Source organism: Homarus americanus, unplaced genomic scaffold (genome assembly GCF_018991925.1).
Source record: "Homarus americanus isolate GMGI-L3 unplaced genomic scaffold, GMGI_Hamer_2.0 scaffold59578, whole genome shotgun sequence".
NCBI lineage: Eukaryota > Metazoa > Arthropoda > Malacostraca > Decapoda > Nephropidae > Homarus > Homarus americanus.
In genome coordinates, this window is record NW_024712913.1 from 1,008,829 (window position 1) to 1,025,919 (window position 17,091).

Genomic DNA, 17,091 nt, shown 5'->3' on the forward strand with positions numbered 1-17,091 from the left:
TCTCTCTCTGGTAGGGACGAAGTTTTTGGGGTAATATATGGCACAACTATCTCAGGAGTCAGGCGGTATCTTTCGAAATATTAGAAATTTATCACTCAGTCAACAGATGCAGATTTGTGGTGTAACTTCAAATAGGGGAATTTATTGACTTTAAACTATAGGAGGTGTAGCTATACGAAAAGTCAATAGCCATTATAGGGGTAAAAATGATTGGTAGTGATTGCAATTGTTTTACTGTGATGGAGATATAAATAAGTATCTTTTCTTGTATGAATTGAGTAAATTATTGTTGTAAGAAACTGATCATTGGTTTTGTGCTATATAAAGCATACAAATGGTCACTAATGGTGGTGATGATGATAAAAATACTAATACATAAAAGGTTTTCAGGAATATAACGATTGAGGTTCGATCCCCTGTGACCTGGAACTCATAAACACGCCACAGTAATATAAATTTTAAACATTCAAAAGTTACTTGTAAACAACAACTATCATATGTACCGTTGCTGACAAAATTCCCTGAACACTTTCGGCAATATCTGGCATTTGCGTGAGGGTCGTTTAGGTAAGGACCACTGGTTCACACCCTGGGTACCTCGGGTTCACTCAGCTGTGAATGGGTCGTTAAATCTACATTTCGGCAAAGTTAAGGTGGTTGAGGTCGGTACCGGCCACTCTGCCTCCTTGTGTACAAAAAGGCTCACTGTACAGTGTGCAGTATACACACAGCCCTTAATGGGTCGTCAGTTCAACTAGACTCAATGTTACGCAGGTGATTTTAAAGATTTATTATGTCTTTCGTGTTGTAATTGTAACATAATTTATTAAAAGAAGCAGCATTAGCCGAGCTGTAAACCAACCCCATATATTATGACCCACCAATGGATGCCACTTTTACTTACTTTATTTTTCACTTATTCTCTTCGCCTTCTCTTGATTAAAGTATTAGTGACATACTGTTTGATTTTAATTTTTTTAGTAAAATAAAGTAAAAAAAAATAGATGCTAAAGACGTCAGTGTTAGTATATGAGTGTTGTGGTGTTGACAGCATGTGTTAGCCCTAAGTTACCGCAACACCTCCCCTGTGTCAGCTTTGGGGAAGGTGTGGATCATCACCTGTGTAATATAATACGTCAGACCCGTTCAATAACTTCCCTGCTGACGTCCCGCTGCAAACCTAATCCCCCTAAAACTTCAGCAGCCAGCGATGGTGTAAACTGTGTCAGCTCGACCGTAATCCACCCAATAGAATTTCACTGACAATCGAACGGCTACTTCGTTTACGTTGTGTGGGGATGCAAGTCTTCCTCTTCATAATATATCCCGGAGGAACATGTTGACTTTTTAAGGAGATATAAAGGGATATTAAAGACCATGAATCCCATACCTTAGACGAGTTAGATTTTTATGGAGAATTTAATCTTTTAATCTTCCCTTTTAAGAGAATCAACACTTCTGGGTATGAATGAGCGGAGGTGAAGTGAACCCTTTCATATATGACGGGGGCCACGACCCAGGGAAGTGACTCAGCTTAATAGATGTGTCATGAGTCAGTGTAGTCACTCGGCTTACTAGATGTGTCATGAGTCAGTGGAGTCACTCGGCTTGCTAGATGTGTCATGAGTCAGTGGAGTCACTCGGCTTGCTCAATATACTATGAATCAGAGGATTGATTCAACCTACAGTGTATATCAACAGTGTCGTTGTCGTGAACAGCCTTTATGATATACTGACTGGTAATTGTTTTAATGATACGCAAGCAGTGGTGGTGGTGCTGTTGGTGAGGGATGATAGAAGGTGAGGCTGATGTTGGGAGTGAGGATGAAGTGAAGGTGAGGGCTGATGTTAGGGGTGAGGGATGAAGTAGAAGGTGAGGGGTGATGTTGGGGTGAGGATGGAAGTAGAAGGTGAGGTGATGTTGGGGTGAGGCTGGAAGTGAAGGTGAGGGGCTGATGTTAGGGGTGAGGGATGAAGTAGAGGTGAGGGGCTGATGTTAGGGGTGAGGGATGAAGAAGTAGAGGTGAGGGTGATGTTGGGGTGAGGGATGAAGTAGAAGGTGAGGGGCTGATCTCATTTGGGGTGAGGATGAAGTAGAAGGTGAGGGTGATGTTGGGGTGAGGGCTGATGTTGGGGAGTGGGAGCTGATGTTGGGGTGAGGGATGAAGTAGAAGGTGAGGGGTGATGTTGGGGTGAGGGATGAAGTAGAAGGTGAGGGGTGATGTTGGGGTGAGGGATGAAGTAGAAGGTGAGGGCTGATGTTGGGGTGAGGGATGAAGTAGAAGGTGAGGGCTGATGTTGGGGTGAGGGCTGAAGTAGAAGGTGAGGGCTGATGTTGGGGTGAGGGATGAATTAACAGCAGATGGTTAAGTACTCCCGAGTGTGAAGTGATAACAGGAACGAATTACAGACACAAGTAACAGAAGAACAATAGTAGCGATAAAGTGAAACAATCAACAGAAGAATAACAGCAACAAAAACAGAAAAGAATAACAGTAACGAATAACAAAGTAACAAATAACAGGAACGAGTAACAGTAACAAATATCAGTAACGAATAACAAACAGATAACAGAGGAAAAACCAAGAAATAAGAGGTCAATTAGCCTTACATTATTACCACCATTATTACTCGCCTATGTTGTTACACCTGCCAGGGAGGAAGGGGCCTAACTAGCTTATATCACGGGGTAAATTATGTAAGGTCAGGAGGCCCCCTTGTAGGCAGCGAGACAGAGTTAGCCATTATAACTCCTATGACCTCTGTACAGATGGTCGGAATTGGTCCAGGATGTTGATAATGGAGACGTATGTTTATTTGTTGTCTCGGCTTCGTATACTGTCTCATTATTTGTCTCATTTTGTTTCTCTGTTTTTGTTTTCGTTGTCGCTTTTGCCTGTCTTCACTACAACATTCGTACTTCTTTGTTCTGGGTCGTAGTCGAGCGGTTGTGTCATTTACTCAAGAGTTAAGGAAGAATAGAATGAAAATTGTTTGCTTTCTCAAGTATTTTTTCTGTTTTCGTGTAAGTGGTTCTCTTGGCGGGTCTTGTCGTAGAAGATGGCGGTCCATGTTACACTCTCTCATCATAAAGGAGGCAATGCCATTTACGTGCAGGAGGCGGGTGAATATCCCTCAGGTGTAGGTTCTATAAGTTGTGTCAATGTTGAGTTGAGGGGGACGCCAGGGCTCGTTCTGTAAGGGAGAGCAGCTGGAGACAGAAGGTTGGTGAACGTGGTCTCCATTAGCATATCATTGAGGTGGTGCTGCTGCTGTTAAGTACGAGTCACGGGTATTGTTATGGCATTAATTGACTTCTATACACCGTCCACCACACTGCTGGGGCCGTGTGTCAAGTGAGATGTTCTTCCTCTGGATCTTTTTACTGAAACATAAGTGAAATATATCTATCCGGTTTGTATATCTGTAGAGTAAGGGAAGTTGTCGACAATTTTAAAGTAGCGTTTTGGCGCCAGACCGAAACAGTCCACCTCGAATCTTTTTACGACGAGTGTTGTGTGTTGTGCACATGCGCTGGTCCAGACACATCCTCTGGTCCGGTGCCAGTGAGCCTCGGTAAGGATCTTCGCACACCTGGCACCTTCATCGTTAATTCATCATGGTTGAACACACAAAATGAAGCTTTCAATCTCGTATTTTCCCGAGGGGACAACAGCTCTCATCCATTGTCGGTGCAGGAGACAGGTACCACACTGTAGAAGCAAAACAAGAGCGTCACGTATATTAAAAATAGATGTGTTTTGGAAGGCGATAACAACAACCCAAATAGAGTGAGGGAAGTGACGCGTCAATGAACCTCTCCACAGATAAGTGTCAGGTTCAGTAGAGTTTATTCTTCACGTGTTGATCATTTTCCTACCCTGCACGACCTCCTTCCTGTTTACACTCCTCTACACATACTCTCAGTGTTCTTTTAGTCTTGTTTTTCTCACTTCTCATTTGTGACACGAATTATTCAATCTTAAATATATTGAATGTGTACTGTACACCAGAATATTCGACGAAATAAAGCAGCTGGTCAGCGAACAAGAAACAAAAAGTAATGGTGGTGGTGGCGACGACGGTGTGAGGGTGTTAGTGGATATGGTGGTGGTAGTGTATGGTGGGTGGTGTGAGGATGTTAGTGCTTGTGGGGGTTATGGTGTTGGTGTTAGTGGTTATGGTGGTGGTGTGAACAGGGGCTTTGGGTACCTTAAAGCGCAGGTACACTAGCGAGCGCCCAAAGCCACTAGTACAGTTGTCAAGGTGAAACACTTACGTCTTACTTCTACTATAAGCCTGTGATACACGCCGTCAATGTTGAAACTTGTGGCTTTTGACCAAGATTTAAAATAAAAGAGAGAAGGTAAACCCACCCGAAAAAGTATCTGTACCTTTCGCCGTCAAACAATATGAAACAATGAACAAAGAATTCTGACAAGTGGCCTCGAATCCAGGTTCATATTAGTAGCCCTGCTTCCCTTATAATACATGAACTACCGGGTACAGTTCCTGTCATGTTCCGTAGTACAGTGATGTGTGCAGCTTATATGTATAATACTTTAATATTAGATATAGTATTTATTCCACATGAGAATATTGAGATCGAATCTTCTGTTGTTGGAATGTTTCAAACTTTAGCCTATTTTTCATTAGCTTATATCAGCTACGTGGTACCCAAGCGCAGAACGATATGTTTCGGGCAGGTGTTTGGGGAGCAATCTTGATAACTAATATAAATATACGAAAAGCTACAATATATGCATGTAGTCATATATTTATACCCGCGTCTTGTCATTTATGCATGTTCCCAGTGGGCAACTCATCACCATAGTTCTCAATGTTCGTATACTGGATCATATTTACCTATGCAATTCGAGATTTGATGCTATTTATAGAAGAGCAAACAGGATATTTACAGAGATGCGTCTCTGTAAATGTAAAAACATTCAGGATACTTATAACAAAAAATGTCACTGACACAGCTCGTAAAATCCAGTCTTGTCTAAACGGTCATGTGTCAAGTCGGCTCTGTGGGCATGTCAGTGAACCTCTTCATCTTAATTTTAACATTATGATTTGTTCCATGCTTTACTAGTTTGTTCCACAATATTATTCTTTTTTCTCCACTTTTAAAGTAATTTCTTAATTTTTGTTTGTTCCATACGTTTATTGCTTCTTTCTACACTGCCAAGTTATTAAATACCCCGACATTGTTCTCACCACAGAGTAAAATAGGTGAATATCCTGTATGATTGAAAGCGATCATTGCTTTCTGAATTCCAGCATTATTTCTTTCTTTCTCTTTACAGGGAAAGGGTTGAAGGATTTATAGTTATGGTACCTAGTGGAGGCGGGGAAAAGACCTTGTTAGTTTTCAGAGCATGAGATCCAAAGGGCCCTGCTCTGTTTCACGTGGCGAAATATTTCAATCTCGGAAACTTGCAGAAAATGGGAAAAAAATAGGACGTTTCGCAAACTGCCTGCGTCACAGTTTTATGTGAAAACGAGAAAACTTTATTTTGAAATTTCAATCAAAGAGAGAAAGTGAATCTAGCCCAGATCGATGTCCTTTTTATGAGGGCGCGAGGCAATCACCTATACTAGCGCGCCAACCTCCAGGAGCTGGTTAAAGGTCTCTACACCAATGAGGGCGCGAGGCAATCACCTATACTAGCGCGCCAACCTCCAGGAACTGGTTAAAGGTCTCTACACCAATGAGGGCGCGAGGCAATCACCTATACTAGCGCGCCAACCTCCAGGAGCTGGTTAAAGTAACTTACACCACCAGGCGCGAGGCAATCACCTATACTAGCGCGCCAACCTCCAGGAGCTGGTTAAAGGTCTCTACACCACGAGGGCGCGAGGCACTCACCTATACTTAGCGCGCCAACCTCCAGGAACTGGTTAAAGGTCTCTATCAATGAGGGCGCGAGGCAATCACCTATACTAGCGCGCCAACCTCCAGGAGCTGGTTAAGGTCTCTACAATGAGGGCGCGAGGCAATCACCTATACTAGCGCGCCAACCTCCAGGAGCTGGTTAAAGGTCTCTACACCAATGAGGGCGCGAGGCAATCACCTATACTAGCGCGCCAACCTCCAGGAACTGGTTAAAGGTCTCTACACCAATGAGGGCGCGAGGCAATCACCTATACTAGCGCGCCAACCTCCAGGAGCTGGTTAAAGGTCTCTACACCACTGAGGGCGCGAGGCAATCACCTATACTAGCGCGCCAACCTCCAGGAGCTGGTTAAAGGTCTCTACACCAATGAGGGCGCGAGGCACTCACCTATACTAGCGCGCCAACCTCCAGGAACTGGTTAAAGGTCTCTACATCAATGAGGGCGCGAGGCAATCACCTATACTAGCGCCAACCTCCAGGAGCTGGTTAAAGGTCTCTACACCAATGAGGGCGCGAGGCAATCACCTATACTAGCGCGCCAACCTCCAGGTGGTTAAGGTCTTTACACCACTGGAGGGCGCGAGGCAATCACCGATACTACGCGCCAACCTCCAGGAACTGGTTAAAGGTCTCTACACCAATGAGGGCGCGAGGCAATCACCTATACTAGCGCGCCAACCTCCAGGAACTGGTTAAAGGTCTCTACACCAATGAGGGCGCGAGGCAATCACCTATACTAGCGCGCCAACCTCCAGGAACTGGTTAAAGGTCTCTACACCAATGAGGGCGCGAGGCAATCACCTATACTAGCGCGCCAACCTCCAGGAGCTGGTTAAAGGTCTCTACACCAATGAGGGCGCGAGGCAATCACCTATACTAGCGCGCCAACCTCCAGGAACTGGTTAAAGGTCTTTACACCAACAGGCGCGAGGCAATCACCTATGCTAGCGCGCCAACCTCCAGGAGCTGGTTAAAGGTCTCTACACCATGGGGGCGAGGCAATCACCTATACTAGCGCGCCAACCTCCAGGAGCTGGTTAAAGGTCTCTACACCACTGAGGGCGCGAGGCAATCACCTATACTAGCGCGCCAACCTCCAGGAGCAGGTTAAAGGTCTCTACACCAAAGAGGGCGCGAGGCAATCACCTATACTAGCGCGCCAACCTCCAGGAACTGGTTAAAGGTCTCTACACCAATGAGGGCGCGAGGCAATCACCTATACTAGCGCGCCAACCTCCAGGAGCTGGTTAAAGGTCTCTACACCAATGAGGGCGCGAGGCAATCACCTATACTAGCGCGCCAACCTCCAGGAGCTGGTTGGTCTTATGAAGGTACCAGCGCGCCAACCTCTGGTTAAAGGTCACCAATGAGGGCGCGAGGCAATCACCTATACTAGCGCGCCAACCTCCAGGAGCTGGTTAAAGGTCTCTACACCAATGAGGGCGCGAGGCAATCACCTATACTAGCGCGCCAACCTCCAGGAGCTGGTTAAAGGTCTCTACACCAATGAGGGCGCGAGGCAATCACCTATACTAGCGCGCCAACCTCCAGGAGCAGGTTAAAGGTCTCTACACCAAAGAGGGCGCGAGGCAATCACCTATACAAGCGCGCCAACCTCCAGGAACTGGTTAAAGGTCTCTACACCAATGAGGGCGCGAGGCAATCACCTATACTAGCGCGCCAACCTCCAGGAGCTGGTTAAAGGTCTCTACACCAATGAGGGCGCGAGGCAATCACCTATACTAGCGCGCCAACCTCCAGGAACTGGTTAAAGGTCTCACCAATGAGGGCGCGAGGCAATCACCTATACTAGCGCGCCAACCTCCAGGAGCTGGTTAAAGGTCTTACACCACTGGGGGCGTAAGGCAATCACCTATACTAGCGCGCCACCTCCAGGAGCTGGTTAAAGGTCTCTACACCACTGAGGGCGCGAGGCAATCACCTATACTAGCGCGCCAACCTACAGGAACTGGTTAAAGGTCTCTACACCACTGGGGGCGTAAGGCAATCACCTATACTAGCGCGCCAACCTCCAGGAGCTGGTTAAAGGTCTCTACACCACTGAGGGCGCGAGGCAATCACCTATATTAGCGCGCCAACCTCCAGGAGCTGGTTAAAGGTCTCTACACCAATGAGGGCGCGAGGCAATCACCTATACTAGCGCGCCAACCTCCAGGAGCTGGTTAAAGGTCTCTACACCACTGTCACTCCAGAAGGATTATCCCCCGCCGTAGTGTGTTTGTTTATCAATCGTCTGGGACTTTCAAAGCATAGGACTGACGTAATAGACTTTAAAGATGGAATGCCATCAGAGAGGAGCCAATTGTTTAAAAACACCCGACAATTAAACTCGCCCCCAGATAATGTGACACAGGTATAAAAGCTACTCTGTGCAACCTAACCTAACCTAACCTAACCAAGTAGCTCAATAAGATCCTCGAGGCTGGATCCTCGAACACACTGTAAGGTCGCCCATATTACCTGTAGCATTTTATCTTACTGGGGCCCTATTACAGGTATTTTTGTTAACGTTGAATGTAATTACAAGCGAAATTCTTTCTGGCATCCGAGACTTAATAAGATCTTCCCAGAATCGCCCCCCCCACCCCCACCCCCACCCCCACCCCTACCCTCCCCACATCCCACTAAGTAGACCTGTCGCCTCCTCAGATTTTCCACCCACCCCCACCCCCTCCACCCCAACCAATTCCTTCTACTTAAAAGGCCAGCACATCCATCAAAAACCTTATAAAACAAATCCTTAAGGTTACTCCGCTCTATATACTTCCATCACCATCTCGTTAAAGGAATTCCCAGAAAAGTTAATGACGATAGAGGGAACTTCATCTTTACCACTAAGGAGGAGGAAAATTAATAATAAATGCAATTAAAAAAAATCGTCGAACAGCACAAGAAGAAAGAATTGTTTACCCTTTGAGGATAAATACGACGGTGATCAAGTTTTACTTTTGGGTAGTGTTTGAGAGGAGGGGCTGGAGTCGGGTTTTGTTTAGCTTGATTGGGAGATTTAAAGTATTTTAAGGGTTTATAGGGTAGAATATAGGGTTTTGTTCTGTTTTGACACACACACACACACACACACACACACACACACCTCTCTCTCTCTCTCTCTCTTGGTGATCGACGTTAACTTGTGCTATAAATTTACACTAATATACTCTGACCATAATGCTCATATTACTAGAGAAAATTTTAGAATTCACAAAACTGAAAGATTTTAATCGTGTGTGAATATTCATACCACAAAATTTATTCTGTTGCGAGAGAGAGAGAGAGAGAGAGAGAGAGAGAGAGAGAGAGAGAGAGAGAGAGAGAGAGACGTCATAAATATCTGGTCATTATTATTATCGGCAAGTCGATTAGGTACTAATCTTGATGGTGGGGTCTTGACTCAGTAGCTGTGCCTTAAATGTGATGGACCCTAATCTTGATTGGGCCCTTATTCTGATTGGGCCCTAATCCTGAGAAGGCCATTATGTCGATGGTGTCCTTATCCTGGTGGCGGCAATAATCCTGATGATGACCTAATCCTGATGATGACCTAATCCTGATGATGACCTAATCCTGATGATGACCTAATCCTGATGATGACCTAATCCTGATGGGCCCCCAAGTCGTAATGAGAGGACCTTAAGTTATGTTGGGGTCTACAAGTGCTGAGGCTCTTACCTCCCCCGGCATGGTAACTAATTAATGGCTTATGAACGCTTATTCCTGAGGAGCCTGTGTGGGAGGAGGAGCAGGGGAGGCGTGACTTATCCTCTTCACGTGCTCGGCCTTGCTTTAGTGATGGTGGGCGTAGGTGCGTGCGGGCGTGCGGGCGTGCGTAATAATAAATCCAACACGAACAAAGTCTTATGGAACAACATATGAAGTCCACTAATTTCACGATGCATACACACTGAAGAAATGTCTGATTATGTTGCATCTTCCTGGCACCATTCTGAGGCAACAATAACACAGATAACACAGAGGAACAGCTGTCGCAATAGGCCACAAACGGCACCAATATTCCAGGAACGTTAAAACAAATGATAGGAAACAAGTCACGTTACGTTGATGATCGATGCAATAGATGGTTTACGGGAGGTATTTGCTGACATATTCTTGTGATGGTCTGAGAAAGTTATCTTCGACTCCACTATTACACCAGTTTTATAAAGAGATTGTAACGACCTCCCATAACTTATTACAGATACTTAAAGGAGAATGTAATGGTGTTGTAGATGTAGTTATCATAAAGTTTCATTGATATGTACAGAGTTCCATGCCCAAGATATCATTTCTCAAGGTGGGTGTGGTAACTGTGTGTGTGTGTCTAAAGTTGGAAGAATTAATAGTAGCAGTCAGTGTTGTCTCACCTGTGTATTCAATTAACCAGCAATGCAGTTTTCAAAGAACAGTACAGCAATATAAGAAAAACAACTAGTCTTGTAATAGCCCCTGTCTCATCAACAGAAAGATTTTATAAATGGGTTAATTACATTTGATTTATATACTGATTCATCCCCTGTAACTTTCCACTGACTATGAGTTGTCATGTTGTTATCACGTAATTGGTAGCTTCCTCGGGGTGCGCCCAGTGACTGCTTGGGTCAGCATGGAAAAGCCGGCACCTAAGAGGTCAGTCCCACTCACAATCTCACACAAGAAGGACGTGATTAAACGGTCTATTTACAAAGCCCCCGTCCTTCTCTTCACACTCATAAATAGTGAAAGTTACGGTTGATATACACTCGGGAATTGTATAAATAACAGTTCCTCAATAAAAGAAGAAACAGACAATTGGGTTTCGCTACTAAAACCCAATATAATATAAACGATCAGGCCTATAGACGTAGGCCTAATACAGTCTCAGGATACTGCCTTGACACACACCCAAAACACTGGGCAGTAGTACACAACCACAACAAAAGTCCATAACTGCTATTTTCTGTGTCATAAGGAACTATTTAGAAGGTTTAGTGTAAGTAACCAACTATTCCGAAATTACTATCAGAATATCCGAACAAATAATTCAGTAATCCAATAGTCACCGTACTGTGGTATTCATAAGCCGGACTCTTTTTAAGTTTCGTATGACTAAAGTTCCCGCCCCCCCCCGTCCCCCCTTCCCACCTCCTCCCCCCCTCTCCCCCACCTCCTCCCCCTTCCCACCCCCTTCCCACCTTCCCCTGAGTGTATAAATCATCACATAACTGAATGGCTTTAACCCCTCCCTCCCACCCTCTAAAAAAATAAAATAAATAAATAAATAATAATAAAAATAAAATATAATATTCAAAAGAGTATAAAAATTACACTGAGACTTTACCATAACTAAGTTCTCAGCTCCAGGTAGAAGATAAAATTAACTTAAAGATTTGTTATAAATTCCGGACTGAACTATAGAATTAGAAGAATTATAAAATAGTCCGTTTGACAGGCTATAATCTCGAAGAATAAGGTAGCGTTTCATATATAGTAAAAAGATATAGTATACGAGTATTCTCTTATATTTAGTCAAATTTCCTGAATCATACTGAAGAGATTAAGGGAAGTGGTGAGATGACGTGAAGGACAGAGGAGAGGAGGGTAAACAAAACGAAATAAAGAACGGAAGATAGGGAGGCGAAGATAAGGGGTTAGGGACGATGTGAGGTAGGTGAGAATTGAAACAGTTTATTTAGCCAGAAAAACACAGATACAGAGTGGATAATAATTACAATATTAACATGGCTGAGCCAGTTGAGAACCTGAGCTCTCTTGTAGGCACCTGAAATATACTATACATTTATCTCAAGGAAGTATTATGTAACATTTAATATCATCTGGAATAGTACAATAGCATGGTGGGAATAAGAACATCTCATAATGTTACCACGGTTAGCACTTCAGAGTGATGAGAGGGAGAGAGAGAGAAAGAGAGAGAGAGAGAGAGAGAGAGAGAGAGAGAGAGAGAGAGAGATCAAATGCATTTCCGATACACCGCGGCAGGTACGGGAGTTCCGGCCGTCGTATTGGTTAAGCTGATGATTCTGTTTACCATCAGTTACAGGAAGATGAACTAACGTGTGTCACTAATTGAATCCCTTCAATGTATTCTCCTTAAAGAGTTAAATATCTCTACAACCGGTGGTTAAAGCCTGTGATATTACTTGACCTCACTATGACCATTGACTCGTATTATACAGGAAATTTAGGTTAATTTCTGACATGTCTCTTGAATGTCGCACTACAGATTTTTTCTTAATTTATTCAAGATGTAAATTTGAGAGTTATTGGTTGTGTGTTTTCTCTTGACATAACAATCCCGGCCATCAGGAGCCAGGATGATTGTCTTTACTTTGTCTGTTGTTCATGTGAGGAATAAAATATCTTCTGAACGATTGACCAATTTTTATGAAACTTGGTAGATGGGAGGGGGCGTTGAGGAGGTCATAGGTCAAGGTCAATACTCAAGGAAATACTCTGCTCTTGGCTGGAGTTTGTGCTCTGATGACACAGCAGCTTTGTTATCTCTTCGTGTATTATATTCACAATGTTTATTTGGGGGGACCAACTCTCTGTGTAGCATCAACTAACTTGCTTCAAAACTGAAATTGGAATATGTGATGACTTCGACCCTTTGTACACGTCAACAAAGGTCAAGGTCAAAGGGCTTAGGAACATAGGTCACCACTGGATAAGTAATAACTGTTTTAATCTGTTGTATAATGTATTGTGTTTCTCGTTTCATATTAGAATCTGAAATTGGCGTATATGCATTATGGACATGGAGAGGTTGACGAGACAGGGGACGCTGCCTGTATCTCTCCCTGTCACCGAGCTTTACGTGTCCAATTTAAAGTGGTGTCATCTGTCACGAGTGAGCGAGTTCAACACCCACTCTGTCCCCGATGGCATGGCAGCGGCGGTGTGTGTACTCAACACTCCCTTCCTACCTGCCACAGTAAAGTGTTGCTCGTTAACGGTAAAACGAGACTTTTGTTTTTCGTTGTCACAGATCTAACCTTGAGTTGTATTTATTTACAAATTATCGAGACCAAAGATTCACTTATGGTTTTGTTCTGGTGATAAAGGTGAGTCTTCTGAACCTATTAACTATAGAGGGTGGAGACTGAGGTACAGTATACACCAGGTGGAGGCTGAGGTACAGTATACACCAGGTGGAGACTGAGGTACAGTATACACCAGGTGGAGGCTGAGGTACAGTATACACCAGGTGGAGACTGAGGTACAGTATACACCAGGTACAGGTACAGCATACACCAGGTGGAGCTGAGGTACAGTATACACCAGGTGGAGGCTGAGGTACAGTATACACCAGGTGGAGACTGAGGTACAGTATACACCAGGTGGAGACTGAGGTACAGTATACACCAGGTACAGGGAGGTACTACATACACCAGGTACTGTATACACCAGGCTGAGGTACAGTATACACCAGGTGGAGACTGAGGTACAGTATACACCAGGTGGAGACTGAGGTACTATACACCAGGTACTGTATACACCAGGTGGAGGCTGAGGTACAGCATACACCAGGTGGAGATGAGGTACATGGTGCAGTATAGACAGGTGGAGGCGGTACAGTATGCACCAGGTGGGGAACAGGTAGCATACACCAGGTGGAGGCTGAGGGTGCAACATACACACCAGGTGGAAGCTGAGGTACAGTATAGACCAGGTGGAGACTGGTACAGTATACACCAGGTGGGGGTCTCAGGTACAGCATACACCAGGTGGAGGCTGGTGCAGCTGTCACACCAGGTGGGGGGCTGAGGGTACAGTATACACACCAGGTGGAGGCTGAGGTACAGTATGCACCAGGTGGAGACTGAGGTACAGTATACACCAGGTGGAGGCTGAGGTACAGTATACACCAGGTGGAGACTGAGGTACAGTATACACCAGGTGGAGGCTGAGGTACAGTATACACCAGGTGGAGACTGAGGTACAGTATACACCAGGTGGGGGCTCAGGTACAGCATACACCAGGTGGAGGCTGAGGTACAACATACACCAGGTGGAGGCTGAGGTACAGTATACACCAGGTGGAGACTGAGGTACAGTATACACCAGGTGGGGGGCTCAGGTGCAGCATACCACACCCAGGTGGAGAACTGGTACAACATACACCAGGTGGAGGCTGAGTGCAGTATACACCAAGGTGGGAGGCACAGGCACAGTATACACCAGGTGGAGGCTGAGGTGCAGTATACACCAGGTGGAGCTGAGCCCACAGTGGCACCAGGTGAGGCTGGGGTGCAGTATGCACCAGGTACAGCATACACCAGGTGGAGACTGAGGTACAGCATACACCAGGTGGAGGCTGAGGTACAGTATACACCAGGTGGAGACTGAGGTACAGTATACACCAGGTGGAGGCTGAGGTACAGTATACACCAGGTGGAGACTGAGGTACAGCATACACCAGGTGGTGGAGGCTGAGGTACAGTATACACCAGGTGGAGACTGAGGTACAGTATACACCAGGTGGAGGCTGAGGTACAGTATACACCAGGTGGAGGCTGACTGAGGTACAGCATACACCAGGTGGAGGCTGAGATACAGCATACACCAGGTGGAGACTGAGGTACAGTATACACCAGGTGGAGGCTGAGGTACAGTATACACCAGGTGGAGGCTGAGGTAAGCGGAAACTGTGAGGGGAAACATACAGTTGAATGGTAATAAGACAAACACTGGGGCAGTACCAGAATTCAAGCTTAAAGTCATCACGAAAATTAATCTCTACATTTAATAAACGGCCGTGTATGTCTGTCTGTCTCTGAGTGTGTGTCTGTTCCAGCCAGAGCTCCAAAACGGAAGCAGTAAGAGACCTTAAACCTTACACCCATATTACATGGATCTTAAGGTTGTGCAGCTTGGTGTTACTATTGACCAGGGACCCCGGGTGGTCCGGGCAAGAACCAATAATTTTCCCCGACTGAGATATCACCACGGCGATTTTGGGTGGTGGTTTCCCGTGTCTTGGAGGACAAACTGTGACAGCGAAGTTTAGGTTAGGTTAGGTGGAGGTGGTATCCGAGCGAAGATGGTCAATTTTGTAAAAAAACAATAAGTAAATAAAAAAATAATTGGCGAGTTTTTCTTTCAGCATACAAGCGCACGTTCATACGAACGCACGCTCGTAGCACACGCTCACATGCACGCACGAGCACACATGCTTGCTTGCATGCATATACGCACTCACTCACTCACACACACACACACACACACACACACACACACACACACACACACACACAGAGGAAGCGGTGAGATGGAAACAAAATGTTCAAATCGAGTCACTAACACAAGATACGTATCACCTGATGCTTAATATTTTACTCTTGTAAGACGAACCTAAGACAAGAAGTTAACTGGTGTACTGTAAGTCACTAAAAAAAAAGCTTTTCAAAATTGCGTTGAGAAAATATGACACAACGAACGAAGGATTTTAACAACCTTACCGAGACAGCTGAAGTCGCAGTGTTCATTCTGAGATTCATCGACCCCCCCACCCCCCTCCCTTAAGTAGAGATATGTTTTGTGGAAAATACACCTGAATATAGAGATAATATAAAATAAACTTCTTATAGAATTGACATTTCATTACAAGGAATAAATAGACAGGAAGCAGATAATGTGGGGGAATATAATGATTAAAATAAAACCAGCTGACGCGACACTATTGAGAAAATGTAATCAAGAACTTGGCTCATTGAACATTTAATTAGCATTACCTGTTCAATCTCATCAATATTAGGAAAAAAATGACACTGCACCCGACAGAAGGAAGAGTAAATAGTGAATGAGATTGAGGGAGGAAAATCAAGTGTGATGAAATGATTAAAGTAATGAGAGAGAGAGAGAGAGAGAGAGAGAGAGAGAGAGAGAGGTTGTTTACATAATTTAAGAGACTGAAATGAGAACTGGATACAGAGGGGATTGACCTAGTGTAATAACTTGATGAACGTAATGAATTGATGAACGTAATAAACAGATAAACGTCAATAATTCAATGAACATAATAAGCTGATGTGGGTAATAACTCGTTTACTTTTTCCTCTTCGCCTCTGATCGGCTTGTTAGCTGTTTGGGCGGTCAGTCACGTCTCTGTTACATACTCTTGGCAAGTACTGGGCATGTGTGTATTGTCAATAATAATCCAATATATGTAATAAGCTGACAAACTTAATTAAAAAAACGTAATAAGCTCATAAACGTACTGGTACAATGAACGTAATAAGCTGACAAACGTAATGATACAATGAACGTAATAAGCTGGCAAAGGCAATGATATATACAAAGAACGTAATAAGCTGACAAACGTAATGATACGAAGAACATAATAAGCTGACAAAATTAATTAAATGTAATAAGCTGATAAACGTAATGACACAAAACGTGTAATAAGCTGACAAACGTAATGATACCATGAGCGTAATAAGCTGACAAACGTAATGATACCAAGAACATAATAAGCTGACAAAATTAATTAAATGTAATAAGCTGATAAACGTAATGACACAAAACGTGTAATAAGCTGACAAACGTAATGATACCATGAGCGTAATAAGCTGACAAACGTAATGATACGAAGAACGTAATAAGCTGACACTTAAATAAACGTAATAAGCTAATAAACGTAATGATGCGATGCGTGTAATAAGCTGACGAACGTAATGATACAATGAACGTAATAAGCTGATAAACGTAATGATACAATGAACGTAATAAGCTGACACACTTAATAATTCAATAAGCGTAATAAGCTGATAAACGAAGTGGTACAATGAACGCAATAAGCTGACAAACGTAATGATACAATGAACGTAATAAGCTGACAAGCGTAATGATACAATGCGTGTAATACGCTGACAAATGCAATGATACAATGGACGTAAGCTGACAAACTTAATGATACAATGAACGTAATAACCTGTCCGGTATTCAAGTAGGGAGTCAAACAAAGTGAACTATAATGAAACTACCTTGTTAATTAGCGGAGCGAAAGACACCAGGCGTACAGAAGTGACTACGAGAAGTAGGAGCCGGTGTCGAGGATGGTGCAGCTTCTCACCAAATTTGCAGATGAGGTCGTTGTGATGGTCAGTGAGAGCCGAGAGGGTCAGTGTGTTGAGAGCTTCTTGATATGTGGAGTAGGAAGAGGAGAGAA